The sequence below is a fragment of the Girardinichthys multiradiatus genome, chromosome 8, assembly GCF_021462225.1.
Source record: "Girardinichthys multiradiatus isolate DD_20200921_A chromosome 8, DD_fGirMul_XY1, whole genome shotgun sequence".
Lineage (NCBI taxonomy): Eukaryota > Metazoa > Chordata > Actinopteri > Cyprinodontiformes > Goodeidae > Girardinichthys > Girardinichthys multiradiatus.
Window position 1 is genome coordinate 13,688,592 of NC_061801.1, and position 15,661 is coordinate 13,704,252.

General features: G+C 42.9%; 1 long non-coding RNA gene across 1 annotated transcript; it reads right to left on the bottom strand.

Moving 5' to 3' along the window:
- On the bottom strand, positions 1-1,897 carry LOC124872253. The gene is made up of 3 exons (XR_007039234.1): positions 1,760-1,897; positions 1,622-1,679; positions 1-587 (listed from the first exon to the last, which is right to left on the bottom strand). It is a non-coding gene; the product is annotated as an uncharacterized LOC124872253 (long non-coding RNA).
- Between the last annotated feature and the right edge of the window lie 13,764 nt (positions 1,898-15,661).

Sequence of the window (15,661 nt, forward strand, 5' to 3'; positions counted from 1 at the left end):
TGCAAATCAACCTGAACACACCATCCCACAGCGAAACATGTTGGCTCCACCATAATACTATACTATAACACTATAAAACTGTGGGGATTCAACATTCAGAAGGATGGAGCAAAGTACAGGATATTCCTACAAGAAAACCTTATAGAGGCTAGAATGGCTCAGTCAATAGACCAAAATCCTATTAAGAATATGTTGTATTACTTCATAATTAATGTTTGAGGTGCTCTCCATTCAGTCTGATTGGTATGATGCTCAGGATGCTAAGGTACCACTGGTAGTTTAGGTGTATATTGTGTAAAAATGTTGAAGAATTACCATTTAGACACCTTTTCCAGACGCTGTAAGTTCTTTTAGGTGATAACCCTGTTTGGAGTTTATGACAAGCCGGCTATGATTAAAAAAAACCACTCCACTAATCAGAGGGCAAACTGTCTTGATTCAAGCATTGTTCATCCACCCTGTTGTCTGGGAACTTATCAACGGTCTGCTCTTCCGCCCCTCATCTGAGCCGAATATTTTCTGGAGAGGAACAGAGCGATAAAAAGCCCAGTGCCTCTGGTCTGCCATTACATCATCCCAGCACACATCTGGAAACGATGGAAAGTATTAGTGAGTGAGTGTGTGTTTGTGTGTGTGTGTGTGTGTGTGTTTGTGTGTGTGATAGAGAGAGACACAGAGAAAGAGAGAGAATGGGGAACTGAAGGCAAAGAGGGAGGCTGGTGACACATCAGCAACATAGAGAAGAGTATGAGAAAATAAAAAGCAACTAAAATATATTATAAACACAGATCACCATGAGATATGAAACTAAGCAGTATTAGAGCCAGGACATTTTTAAGAGCAAATATTATCTGTGTACATAAACATAAAGCTAGTTGTTAATAATAAAATAATACAAAAATACTTTGGGGATTTAATCACGGATGCTAGCAGTTCAGTATAACTGACAGGTACATATATTTATGATTTTGAGAAATTTATGATTTTCTCTTTAAAATAAAATGTTTGAAAACATAAGAAAGTGAAAAGGTTGTTTCTCGTTCTCACCACTAGAGGGAAACGGTTCCCCTTGTCTGTTTCTAGCCATTTGATATTGTATGAGTGACAGCTTAACAGATCACATAATCAGAGGCTGCTAATTATTATTTTAATACAGCTAAATGGGAATAAACAACACTAATCAGAGTCTCTACATGATCATGTTGTCATAATATGTTTCATGTATAATTCATAGATTAAATATAGAATGATCTGTTGCATGTGGAGTGAGATTCAATTTGCATTCATTTGGATTTAAAAAGTGGAAAAACAAAAGTAGGTGCAAATAAAAAGAGAAACCAGGATGTTGGTCAGGGTAAAGATGTTTGCCAGATGTTTGTTCCAACATGCTTCTTGCAAACCAAAATCAGAACCTAAGCTTTTGTTCAGAATTTTATGATCCACTTCCAGGTTTAGATGATGAAAATCATACAGACTGAGTTGAAACACCATTAATTTAAAAAAAATCTGTTTTCATCTGCAGTTAGGAGCCAGTTTCATGACTGACCATGCTGTCTGTAGTTTAATAGATGGATTTATGTGGAGATTAACTTAAGAAAATTGTAAACCTTTTTTTTTTTACCTGACAGTGGCATGGCCCACTCTTCCAGCCACAGCAATGTTGTGTTCTCCAGTAGGGCCTGCAGAGCACAGTGGACCGCAGTAAAGCAATGCTTTCCAGAACTCTGATCCTAACCTGTGGTGCGTTAGGATACATTACCACCAAAGCCACAGTCACTGATTCCTCAAGTCTGTCTGTCACCCCTCCAGATCCGTCCTCCTCTTCTACTTTTCATGTCCCCTCCTCCTTGTCCTGCTCTTTTTTTTTTTGAAGGGTGGGGGTGGGGGATGTATCACGGCAGCAGATCCCAGCCAGGACCTATAACAACAACAGAGGCATTTTATCCTTTGATACTCTCATTCTTTTCCCCTGACCATCATCCACCCCACATGGTCACCACGCTCTCCTAGGGGAAAGATGCTGTGGTGGATGCTTGTGGGGTTATTGTGGTAAAACCAGCCAACCCCTGAATCTGTCAGAAGTAGGCCTCCATCTCCATGGGCTTATGCTTTTTTTCAGTCTGGAAAAGGGGAAAATTATCTGACTCACTGGGTGATAAATTCCTTTCCAATGTTGAAGGATTCCCCAAGGAAACCATTACTGCTATGAGATTGTGCAAGTTGCCAACTAAATAGGCTCTACTAATATCTGAATATTTTAAGATACCACATTGTTTCTGTGCTCCAAGGTGAGGAACACTCCTTTAATTATTTTCTTCTGAATATGCTGTTGGAGATTTCTATGCTGTTTTTATCCTAAATTTTACACCTGATGTATTATTACTGAATCTGTGCAGCAGGCTTTAAAACATTTCATGTTGTGCCTGGCTCTTGCAGAGGCTTTACACAGATGTGTCATGCTGAGTTATTTTATGTTTCTTGGCTTGAACATTCATTGAATGGCACTGATAGTGACACGTTGAATCACTCAAGTAAAGCAAATAAGATACTTTTTGTGCTTTTTTTTTTAAAGTCCCTTAAAGAAAGAGTAATATTTTCAAGATGACAAAATGAATTTCATCATATAGAAAACACATCCAACAATGAGCGAGTTGAAGACGCTGTTTATAAACAGCTGTGAGTTTATAAATCAACTCTGAATATCCGTAAAGACAGAGAAACACAATAATTCCCAGCTGCGGTCTTGAGTCAGACTTGCCTTCATCTATCCTTGAAACGTCATGGTACTAAGGACCAGCAAGCTGCTTTTAATCAAACAACAGTCTGTACCTTGCCTTTGCCTTTCTATCATCTCCTGCTGTTTTTTTTTTTTTTTTAACTCTCATGCAGATAGAGGGAATGCAAGCTGTAAAAACTGTCTTTCTAAGGCTGGGAAAAAATACCCAGAGCCTTTGTGAAGTTACAGTTGATAAATGCCAAGAGCTGAAAAAGACAGAGTGGTCTCCTAACACTTGTGATGTTATGCAATCAAGTCTGGCAAAAAGGCAGCCATAAACCACAGAGGAGGATTTCCTGAATATTAAATAATTAGACATGCAGTTGTTGTGCTTCATAAATACCTGAAAACAAAATGTGGTTTATGTGAAAGATGGATTTAAGAAGGGTTAAATAATCCCAATAAGATATCACTTAGTCTTCTTCTGAACATTTCTCAAGGTTGTGGCACAATGAAAGAAGGATCTGTGACCCCTCCTCTTTGGATCTTCCAGAGTTCTGGTTCCCCACTTATGCATTTTTTGGCTCGCATCACACGTTTTTCTTTCCGATGTAGGTCTGTGATGGACATGGAACAATGTAGATTTTTGTGTCTGATAAACAGTTTCCGTGTTGGTTTGGCCATATGTTGTGAATTATTTTCTTGTTGAAAGAACCAATGATGACCCATTTTCAGGTTTCTGGCAGAGGCCAACAGGATTTTATTTAAAATGTTCAACTTTTTCAAATAGTCTATCATACCATGCACTCTAATAAGGCTCCCAGTGGCATTTGGAAGATAAACAGACCCACAGCATCACAGATACCCACCATATTTAAATGTGAGAGTAAAGTACTTTTTCACAAATGAACCCTCTGTTATGTACCAGACCCCCATAGAGTGTTTGCTGCTGAAAAGCTAAAACCTATTTCCTTTCAGGTCCTCCCTTCAGTCCTAGATGTTCAAGTTGTCTTCATGCCTTACAGTCTGCTGAAAGGTCCTGACATGAAATGGGGGGTTAAAGATGATCTATCAAGATTACTCTGAGGTTGTCACAGACCTCTAATGACTCTTACAGTGAGATGGGATAACAGAATGAGTGTGATGTAGATATTTTACATGGCAAAGGCAGCAACAGCACAGTCCACAAACAGAGCAGAAACATCGAATCATTGTTCAATGTTCACCCAGTCTTGTACAAACATTGAGAACCATAATTTAATACAGATAACACATTGAGGACTGTGTAAAACAACCTTTCTTGGATTTGGATGCACTTCATGAGAACCGACACAGAGCTCAGGTCAGTACTTCTGACCCCTTGGTTGTCCGATTCAAGCTGGATGTTCAGAAATTTTTTCTACCTCTTTTACTGTATGTGGTGGCAATATGTGTACAATTTATCATACAATGGTTTAAAAATACCCTCTTTGACACATGTAAAAGTTACTGCTATTGTAATGCAATGTGTCACCACATGATGGCACCACTTGCCGATTATTATCAGAAGGTCACCACTTTATTCTTCTTCATGTGCTCTCGCCCTTTGAGGTGGATTTCTCCATGTGTACGCGGGCAGGTGTGCTCCCCAGTAATGTGTGGTAAAGCTGACACTTTATGTATACTCCTTAAAATAAATAAATACTGAGGGAAGTTATAAGTCGTTGCTCATTCGCTGTCCATCTGCACACCTCCGCAGTTGATGTCATCCCTGCCTCACGTTAGACACAACATATTTATAACTCAGTAAAACAGGAAATCCTATTTAAAGCTTCCTCAGACCTATTGGGTGTGTTTGTGCTAGTGTATCATTTATGCTATTTCCTTTGTGAATCAGGTGCTGAGATGGAACTGTAAGCCGGTACAAACGATGTGCAAATAATTTAACTCCTACCAAAAGCATCAAGTTGATAGAAAATGTGGGCCTTATTGTCTGCAGTCAGTCACAAAATGCAGAAATGTCACTGCTCTAATCAAATGAGGCACAGCAGAAACTAGTTTAACAACTTGAAAGACAGGCAGCAGGTGATACAGTATATTATATCTTGATTGTTTACATATATTTAAAACAGCACATATGCTTCCAAATTTAAGCCAATTATGAAGTTTAATTAGGCCTGAACACCCTAAAGTTTTACTTTTGACTGATCAAAATGAGGAAAAACACACTAATATGCACTGTGTGTTATTAAAAATCAGTCTGAAGAACATCTTGTTACAATGCTGTGAAAATGTATTTTCCCTATTAAGAATTTGTTGTATTTTTTGTCACACTTAAAATACATTTTAATATCAAAGATAACCTGAGTAAATACCTAAAGTTGAGTTCAAATTATGATCTTACCTTGAATAATTGTTTTACGTCTTGGATGAGTTTGTAGCCGCCCTTATAAGTCTTTTCTGATACACAACTCCTTCCTGCTGTGCCCAAAGCTGCTCTAAACTATCAGCTCATGACTGGCAACTGGTCTGCTTGGCCTGAGCTAATCTGTACCCAGTAAGTGCTGTTCTAATGTTTTTTCCTCTATGTGGCTGCTTCCATGATACACAGAAACACATAAACGTTTCCAGTTTGCAAAGGTGTAATTTGTTCAACATGTTCGGGTTTTGCCTTGCTTGACATTGCACTGAAGTTTTCTAGCTAAAGGCAGAAATGACGTCTACCCCAAGTGGGTTCAGTTTGATTGGCAACACATCCACGCTTCCTGAAAACTAATCAATGTCCAGGAAATCCCCTCAGAAATGATGGGAAGCCAAATTGTGTGACTTGATAGCACAACCTATTCAACACGTGGGGTGCCAACTTCACATTGGTAGCGCATGCTGTACAAACTCATTCAGGTTACAACTGAGATAAAGGAGGCACTCTTTGTTTTTGGCGTAATTTGTGGCTCATACACCCCCCTTCTAACAGCGCCCTGGGTAACTATCCTCATTGCCTATGTCAGAAACTGCCTATACTTTTAAACCTTCCCTGGAGTTGCCAGCCTATCAGAATTACTGCAAAGAGTGCACCAATGACTCATCCCGGAGGCAGGCAGCAACGCAGGAATCACTTGCCTCAGTTAAGGTCAGTGTTCATGATTCAGCAATGAGAAAGCTTCCAGGCAAAGACGGCATCCATGGGAGAACTCCAAGGCCAAAACCATTGTTGACCAAATATAACACAAAGGTGTGAATTTACAAATACAAAGGATGATAACCAGTGTGCAGTGGTATTATTGGAAAGCTAAGGTGTAAGCAGCTGTGCACTCTTCAGACCATCCTTTGTTTCCACCGCCATCAAATTGTAAAACACCTTTGGAGAACACTGATATGTTCTCTATTCTGTCTCCTCCCACAACAACGCACTTCTTTCCTTTTTTATTTATTTTTTATTTTTATGTTTTTTTTTACCGTGTCCTGTCCAGCAGAGTAGCGCTCAGAATTGTTGTCTGAGTGCCAAGAAATTGCCCAACAGATTTACTTTCACAAGTGGAGCATCACAGCTACTGCTTTAAAGCTCTGCTTGATATTTCTAAAATAAATTTTATTATAAACTTCTTTGGGAATATTTCAATTATTACGGACACGGAGACTGAAATTAAAAGGAAAAAAGAAGCTCAAAAAAGAGAGAGATGGGGCAAAAGGGAAAAAGGGGAGAAAAGGAGGAAAGAGTGGAGGAGAGAAAGAAGGATGAAGAGAATACAAGATTACACCCTGCTTGCTTATACACCTGGAACTTTTTTTGTTTAACAAAATAGTACATGGTACTTATGAATATAAAATGTACTTAGTGAGAGGTGCAGCCCAATATAGAACATCTGTGTATCTGTCAACACCTGAAGCTTAACACCTGTGAGTATGGGTGCGGACGCGCTTTTGTATACAAGGTTTGTCCACAAAAATATGCAATAGCGAGTATGAGGACCCACAGGCCTGCCCCATTGTCCCTGGACGGACACTGAGGAGATCCGAGCCACAGACATCCAAAGGCCCCCCAAAGCACAGGAAGCCCAGGAGAACCACTGCCGGGACTACTCCAACCCTCCCAGAGAAGAGCAGTGGAGAGTCCAAGGGGAACCACCCAGCAGCGACAGTGCAGAAGCCCCAGGGAGCCGCAGCGACAAGCCCACAGGCCCCGCCGGCAGCCGTCCATGCCCGAGCAGATCCAGCCATGGACCCAGAGACCCAAGACCCCGGGACACACCACCCCCCAAGCAGAGGCCCGACAGAGCCCAGGGGGCCAGGCCCCCGCAAGCAGCCACCGTGAGTGAGCCAGCACACACCAAAACACCCAGCCCCAGACACAGAGAACAACAAGTACACCGGGGGGCAGAGACACCAACCACCGGCAGGTAGTGTGGGGGGGAGGAAATAGGCCCCACATTTGATAGAGGGCAAGCAGCTACCGGGAGTGAGCCAGCACACACACCAAAGCACCCAGTCTTGGACACCGAGAACCACAAGTACACCAGCGGCAGAGACTCCAACCACCGGCAGGTAGTGTGGCAGGGAGGAAATAGGCCCCCATAATATGGGGGGGCCTAAGCTGATCCAGGAGATGGAGCAGTCCAAGACCCAACCTGTCACAAAAAAAACAAAAAACAAAAAAAACAGGCACACAGTCACAATCAACCACTCCCACCCTCATGCATACACATAAAATCACTCGCACCCAACATAAAGACAAACAACAATGGACATCATACACTCACTCACACTCCCCATGCATACTCTATACTCCCAAGTCCAGGCGCCGGTACCCCCTAGGGGCAACCAGCCCTCGGACCCAGGAGGTGGTCCCCTTCCCTCCTGGGGTAGAGACAGGCAGACAGCGCCCCCCCGGCCCGAACCCAGTCCCCAACAACCACCTCCGGAGAGGGGGCTATGTACAAAAGAGCGGTCCATATGGCTCAAACCAGCCCGCCAACCGGAGCCACCCCAGGCCAGTGCAGTCCCGACCCCCCAATGACCTCCAATCCCAACCCCATGAGTCTCCCACCCCCAGTGAACCCCAACATGAACCTCCCCACAGGGCCAACCCCAACAAGGACACCGATATCGAACACATGCCCCCGAACCCAAACGCCACGAAGCCCCTCCCCCACAGGGGCACACCCCCACAGGTGAACTCCATAGCCGAGAAGCTGATGAAGCCACACCCACACAGTGCAAGCCCCACACACAGCCCCGGTCTAAGCACCCCCGCCGCACCCCGCTCCCCCACCACACAGCGTGCCGCAACAGCAAGGCAAGGGCCCCGCGCACCATCACCCCCTGCCACTGGTGCAACAGGGCAGACCCCACCGAGCACCGCACCCACAACAGGACCCCGGATCCCTCACCATGACGGGACAAACTCACCCACCAAGAGGTCTCCGGCCAGCGGCATGCACCCAGGGCCAGTGTCCCCCACCATACCCCCCCCAGCCACAAAAAACACTACATCACTGCCACTGCAACGACCACCCAGGGAGAAACACTATCCAGCTCAGCTCCACCATCGTCGCCCAGCCGATCCAAACGCCGGTGACCCCACATCTTAGAAGTGGACACAACCCCTCCACCCCAGTGGCCGCAGCCCCTCCACGCCATCCCCCAGCCCACCGCCCCGATCACAGCCAGCAGAGCAGCACACCTCCAAGCCCGCCCAACCCCCCCAGACAGCGCCAGCAGCCCCAGCCCACCAGTCCACGATAGGGATACATGCACCAGCCGGGTACCTGGGCCATGCAGGCCAACCGCTCCAGGCCAAGCACAACCCGCCAGCCGCCCCAGTGCAGTCACAAGACATGCTCCGCCGCCCCACCTACCTGACCGCCAACCACAGCCCAGCGCCCGACCATGGACCAGAACCACAGAAGGAAGCAGTGGACGCCCTTCTTTCAATTGCACTAGACCAGGGCTGTCAAAGTCCAGTCCTTGAGGTCTGATGTCCCGCAACTTTTAGATGTGTCTGTACTTCAACACACACATCATTAGGTAACTACAGGGGTTGGACAATGAAACTGAAACACTTGGTTTTAGACCACAATAATTTATCAGTATGGTGTAGGGCCACCTTTTGCGGCCAATACAGCATCAATTCGTTTTGGGAATGACATATACAAGTCCTGCACAGTGGTCAGAAGGATTTTAAGCCATTCTTCTTGCAGGATAGTGGCCAGGTCACTACGTGATGCTGGTGGAGGAAAACGTTTCCTGACTCGCTCCTCCAAAACACCCCAAAGTGGATCAATAATATTTAGATCTGGTGACTGTGCAAGGCCATGGGAGATGTTCAACTTCACTTTCATGTTCATCAAACCAATCTTTCACCAGTCTTGCTGTGTGTATTGGTGCATTGTCATCCTGATACACGGCACCGCTTTCAGGATACAATGTTTGAACCATTGGATGCACATGGTCCTCAAGAATGGTTCGGTAGTCCTTGGCAGTGACGCGCCCATCTAGCACAAGTATTGGGCCAAGGGAATGCCATGATATGGCAGCCCAAACCATCACTGATCCACCCCCATGCTTCACTCTGGGCATGCAACAGTCTGGGTGGTACGCTTCTTTGGAGCTTCTCCACACCGTAACTCTCCAGGATGTGGGGAAAACAGTAAAGGTGGATTTGCGCTCCTTGCACCATTGAAACCGAAGTTTGGCATTGGCATAAGTGACCAAAGGTTTGGCTATAGCAGCCCGGTCGTGTATATTGACCCTGTGGAGCTCCCAACGGATGGTTCTGGTGGAAACAGGAGAGTTGAGGTGTACATTTAATTCTGCCATGATTTGGGCAGCTGTGGTTTTATGTTTTTTGGATACAATCTGGGTTAGCACCCGAACATCCCTTTCAGACAGCTTCCTCTTGCGTCCACAGTTAATCCTGTTGGATGTGGTTCGTCCTTCTTGGTGGTATGCTGACATTACCCTGGATACCGTGGCTCTTGATACATCACAAAGACTTGCTGTCTTGGTCACAGATGCGCCAGCAAGACGTGCACCAACAATTTGTCCTCTTTTGAACTCTGGTATGTCATCCATAATGTTGTGTGCATTTCAATATTTTGAGCAAAACTGTGCTCTTACCCTGCTAATTGAACCTTCACACTCTGCTCTTACTGGCGCAATGTGCAATCAATGAAGACTGGCTACCAGGCTGGTCCAATTTAGCCATGAAACCTCCCACACTAAAATGACAGATGTTTCAGTTTCATTGTCCAACCCCTGTAGCAGGACTCTGTAGAAAATGTCTGCATTTTGAGGAGACAACTCAGCCATTTGATTCAGGTGTGTTGGACCAGGGCGTTTCTAACAGTTACGGGACACCGGCCCTTGAGGACTGGAGTTTGACACTCTTATCCTAGATCTACACATTGCACATAACTCTGCATGTTTTTTTATCCTCTGTCTATACGGGGAGTGGTGGCCTAGTGGTTAGAACAGGAGGTTTGTGTTCTGGAGGGGACACAAGGGGCCAGGTTTGTATCCCACAGATTACCACTCTGGGTCCCTGAGCAAGGCCCTTAGCCCCAGAATGCTCCTCGGGCGCCACACAATGGCAGCACACTGCTCCCTGTAAGGGATGGGTTAAATGCAGAGGACAAATTTAGTTGTAATGTACATGTGCAATGACCAATAAAAGATGATGATTATTATTATACTGTATATTGTCTAGCTACCATATCGCATCAAATCATATTTACTTTAATTCTATGATTGCTATAATTACTACCACTACTATTAGTACTACTATCATTAATATTACATATCACAGCTATTTTACTTGAGTACTACTATGTTTTATGTTTAAATTACAATCTTTAAGAACATTATCATTTGATAGATTAATGCTTGTCTTTACCTTGCTGGTATCAAGAGGGATGATGATGAAAAGCCAGGCACTGACTTGGCTTTCAGATAAAATTCTGAAATAAAATTTATAAATTTTGATTAAAAGTTTTCTTTTTAATTTCTATTTTCAAAAATAGCAGTATGTCAAACATCTTAGACAAGTTGGAAAACTATGTTTAAGTCTATGGTTTTCAACATGTTTGTCACAGCAGATACAAAATACAGAATTTTTACATTTTTACTGTGGTTTAAAAAGCTGTTATGCAATAAAGCCTCCTCTGATTCTGCTCCATATCCTTGAAAGAGGAAGAAATGAACATATTCTTGGATGCAGCTCATGCTGAAGATGATGACATGTTCATTAAGCCAACTAGGAACCTAACTTTATGTTGGTTTTATTTTGCTATTGGAAAAAGCCACTTCTGCTGGGCCCACCTTGTAGAAATTGAAGATCTTATAATAAGAGTTTCAACTTTGTTTGCTTTGTTTCTGATATTATGGTTCTGCTTATAGAAAGGTAGAAAGTTCAGTGGAACAGATGTTATATTATAGTTTGAATGTTCTAGCTGTGCAAGCCAATAACCTTTCTTAATCACTTCTACTTGGCAAAGAAAATCAGATGGCAGTCATTTTCAATCAACACACATTTAAAGGGAACAGTATCCATAGGCAGCCAAGTTTTAGAAAATCACCATTCTCTCCTGTTTCAGGGACTTTGTTTTTCTTTACTATACCAGCTCCCCCGCAGATCCATGGGACCTCTCAGATCGGAGACATCTGACCCGCTGTTTTTGGGCCCTTTGAGCGGCACTTTTGTAGTGGCTGGATTTGATTTCTTTTTGAAAATAAACAAATGCACAATATAGCTACTCTTAAAGGAAAACTAGCATTTTAGGTCTTTTCACAATTCGACAATCACAGCTTACTCATGTTACTTTAAACAATTATGGTCAGTCGTGAGATGCATTTCGTTGTTACAGTGAATGATGAAGTACGTGTTTTCTTGACTGGATTTATGTCTGAGCGTAGTTTATAAAGATGCAAAACCTCGCTGGCCTCCCTGTGAACGAGTCAAAAGGCAGATATAGGAACTCAGCACTGTCTCATTATCTGCTGATTTGGGTAAATGTCTGTCATCCCTCATAACCCCATAACCACAACAACTTTTGCTTTTGCTGTTTGTTTCCATTTCATACCAGTATTCTTAACCATCACATGCCAGCTGGATTCTCTTTGCAGTATTTGTAATGTATTTACGAAGATCAATTATCAGAAAAATGGTCAAATTTCATGGCTTCATGATGGTGTTGTAGTGCAGTTGGTAGCACTGTTGCCTTGCAGCAAGAAGATCCTGGGTTCAATTCCCAGCCAGGGGTCTTTCTGCGTGGAGTTTGCATGTTCTCCCGTATACGTGTGGGTTCTCACCGGGTACTCTGGCTTCCTCCCTCAGTCCAAAAACATGATTGTTAGGTTAATTGGTCTCTCTAAATTGCCCATAGGTGTCTCTGTGTTGCCCTGCAATGGATTGGCGATCTGTCCAGGGCGTACACTGCCTCTCCCCTGTAGACTGCTGGAGATAAGCACCAGCTCCCCTGTGACCCACTATGGAAGAAGTGGTATAGAAGATGAATGAATGCTCAAATTTCATATATTTGTGTTTGTTTATACAGAATGTTATACAACACACTGCAGTATTTATATTGTTTATGGTTCTGATCACCCAATTAGACCAGTCATTAATGAACTATGATGGAACATGATGCCTGACTAAACCAAAATATCTCTAATCAACCTCCTGCTGAAACATTATACTTGATGGAGTTACATTATCTCTATCCTAACAATAGCCTTCGGCCGCAGCCTTACAGACTGCTCTAAACCATCAGTCAAAGCAAATTGACACACTGCTTAAACAAAACATTCAGGGGCTATGGCTCCCTGTTTAACTTGAAAATGTTGGGTACGGAACAACCAAAACGGCAATGGGGCCAAAGGGCCAACACCCTCTTTGTTACTGTCTGTCTGGCCTGGGTTGCTGAAAATAGAAAGGTTTATTCTTTGGTCAAATGAAGGTTAAGAAGAGCAGACCAAACTACTAAAAAACACAACAACAAAACAGTTAAAAGCTACATTTTAGAAACACTGACCATTAAAAACTGGTGAAAAAAGAAAAAGTTACATTAGAAAACAAAAAAGAAAACCAAAACTATTCTTATTTGTTTTGAGCTTTGTTCTTTTGGTGTTGTGTCTTTTTTGTAGTTTTTGTACACTTTTCTTATTACCTCTGAAAGGTTATGTTTTCAGTTGAGTTTGTCTGTCTATGTGTGTGTGTGTGTGTGTGTGTGTGTGTGTGTGTCTTAGTAAAGGGACTTTACAGACTTTACAGACTTTACAGACCTACAAACTTCATGTGCCCCTCAGTTTAGCTCAAGAGCAGTATGTAGAGAGCTCCTACTTTACCAAGTGCCATACAAAGCATGGGATGCAGTGGTGCAAAGTATGCAGCCAATAGACTCTAGAGCAGTGGAGACGTGTTCTCTGAAGTGAAGGATCATGTCTCTCTGTTAGGCAATCCGATTGACCATTCTGGGTTTGGAAGGTACAGTACAGCAGCACTCGCCTGTACGCATTGTGTCAAGTGTAAGGTTTGGTGTGTAGGGGTTAAGTCAGGATTACTCAGTGTCTGTGCTTGCTGATTACTGGAGGGTGGTAGACTGTTAAAACCCACAATGAGGGAAATTACTCTGTAAGCACTCTATGACTCACTCCTGTAGGAATTGACTTCAGTCTTGTCATACAGTGTGTCTCTGTTCCCTGCCTGTCTCACGATGGCTCTGCAGAATCTGTATCATGTGTTTTAGATGGCAAAGAGTCTGGGATGAAAATGCTCACATTACAAGAGTTTTTTGTGTCTTTTGGTTACCTTTTTTTTTTTTTCTAAAGAGATATAAACTAAAAAAAAAAAAAAGTTGGAAAGTGTGATTCAACTGAAAATGGTCAACTCCCTCTCCTCCCAATGCACCTCTGGAGCTCCCACTCAAAGAGCTTACCGGAGTCAGATCAGTGTAATAAGCAGGGGAAAGGGGGTGGGGTGGGGGGGTACAGAAGAGGAGGTATGGTTTTGCTTGACCCATGAGGCCGACAGAGGTGGAAAGAATGTGCTGTCCAGCTGGTGAACACGTTAACTCAAAGAGGGGAAAATCATCCTACAAGCAGCTTTCCCACCATCCCAAACCCCCTCACCCACAGTATATACATGGAGAGATGGAGGGAAGGGAGGGAGGAGGAGGAGAAAATAAGGATGGAAGGAGGGCTAGAGAAAATGCAGGCTGCAGAGAAACAGAAAAGCCACACAATACTTAATAGAAGATGGTCATGGTCAACCATATAAAGAGAGAAAACAGCTTGAGGATGCAATTTAAACTGAATAGACAGATGAAAAACAATAGTGGACAAACATTACCTGACTTGCAGCCAGGTATGTGCACAGCAGACATGCTGGTTTCAGCTCTTTGCCAGAGCTCAAGGAGTTGTGTAACAATTTAGAAGAACAGTCCTACAACTTTGGAAAGACATGTATTCATATTTTTACACACAAATAAAAAAAGATAGAAGATAGCTCTTTCTCAAATTTTCGACTCCCAGCCTGTTGACCATGTCTTCCCTTCTCTCTCTCCACCACATTTCCTGTCAGTCACCTTACAAAATAAAGGCCACTAGTGCTCCAACAGTTCAAAAAAAAATATATATATATAATAACAGAAACAGAAAGTTGAAAAGTGTTCCAAACAGTAACAAGAACTAAAAGTTTTCAAGAAACATTGGATCAGTCCTCTAGTACATCTGTGTAGTTCACTGACTGCACACAGCTGATCCTGCAGAGGGAATTTGCTAAATTTTTGCAACTAAACCGCCTGCTTAAACACTTCTGTGGCCAGATAAGGCCAGAATGTCGAGTGTAAGTGACAGTGGCACTGATGAGTCCTAAGTTGAGTGACTCCAGTACTTTACCTTTTTATCACTCACTGGTTCCATGTCCCCAGAGCCAGATTATGCACAATTAGCATACAAAGGCCTCACCTGCCACCTGGCTTACATTGCACCTGATTCGGACTTTCCTCCCTGCAGGTGGTTAGCCCATGTGGAGGATTCTTCCTGTAGCTTCTTCAGGCTAAGTCCAGTCGAGCACCTGACCTCAATCTTCTTGAACACCCTTGGGATAAATTGGAGCAGAGGCTGCCATTCTGTGTTCTCATCTAACTATGAACACACCTCTAAACCTTGTGGAAGATGTTTACAGGAAATTGCTATTGTTAGCAACGGTGGGTCCCTCAGAGAATTGTATCTTATAGATTAAGAATATGAATATATATATATATATATATATATATATATATATATATATATATATATATACTTCTCTTAACTCACTATCCTCTTGATGTATCAGTCACATTATTGTTGGAGGTTTCTTCTGAAATCTCCAGTAGATTGTGTTTACTTAAAGGCTGACCTCAATTTATTTGTATCCTTGCCCTTGATGGATCTTTGGGTTTCCAAATGGACTGAATTTATACAGCACTTTTTCAGTCATGCAAATCGCTCCAAGCACTTTAAACTATAGCCACATTCACCCAATCACATTTACTAACATGCACACATCCAAACACTAATCGGTAAGAAACTTGGAGTTAAGTGCCTTGACCAGAGGAACATTGACATGTGACAGGGGGAAGCTGGAATCTAACCCACAACCTTCAAGACAACTACTCTACCCACTGAGCAACAGTCACCAAAAAACTTAGGAAGAAGATCTATAGCACCTGAAACCCTGAAACACACTGTTTCTCTTAGGCCCACAAAAATATAGTCTCATTTAACATTTTTCTTCCGTCTGAGTCCTTCAAAACTGACTTTTAATCAAATAAGTATCACTAATAATGTATCTGGGAAAACAGTTAGTTGTGATGAAGCTCTGGCATTCAAATTACAGCTTTTGCACAGCGCAGGAATAACTTTGTTTCAAATTTTTTGTTTTTTTTGTTTTAATGTGTTCTGTCTGGCACTCAGATTTGTTGTCTGAAT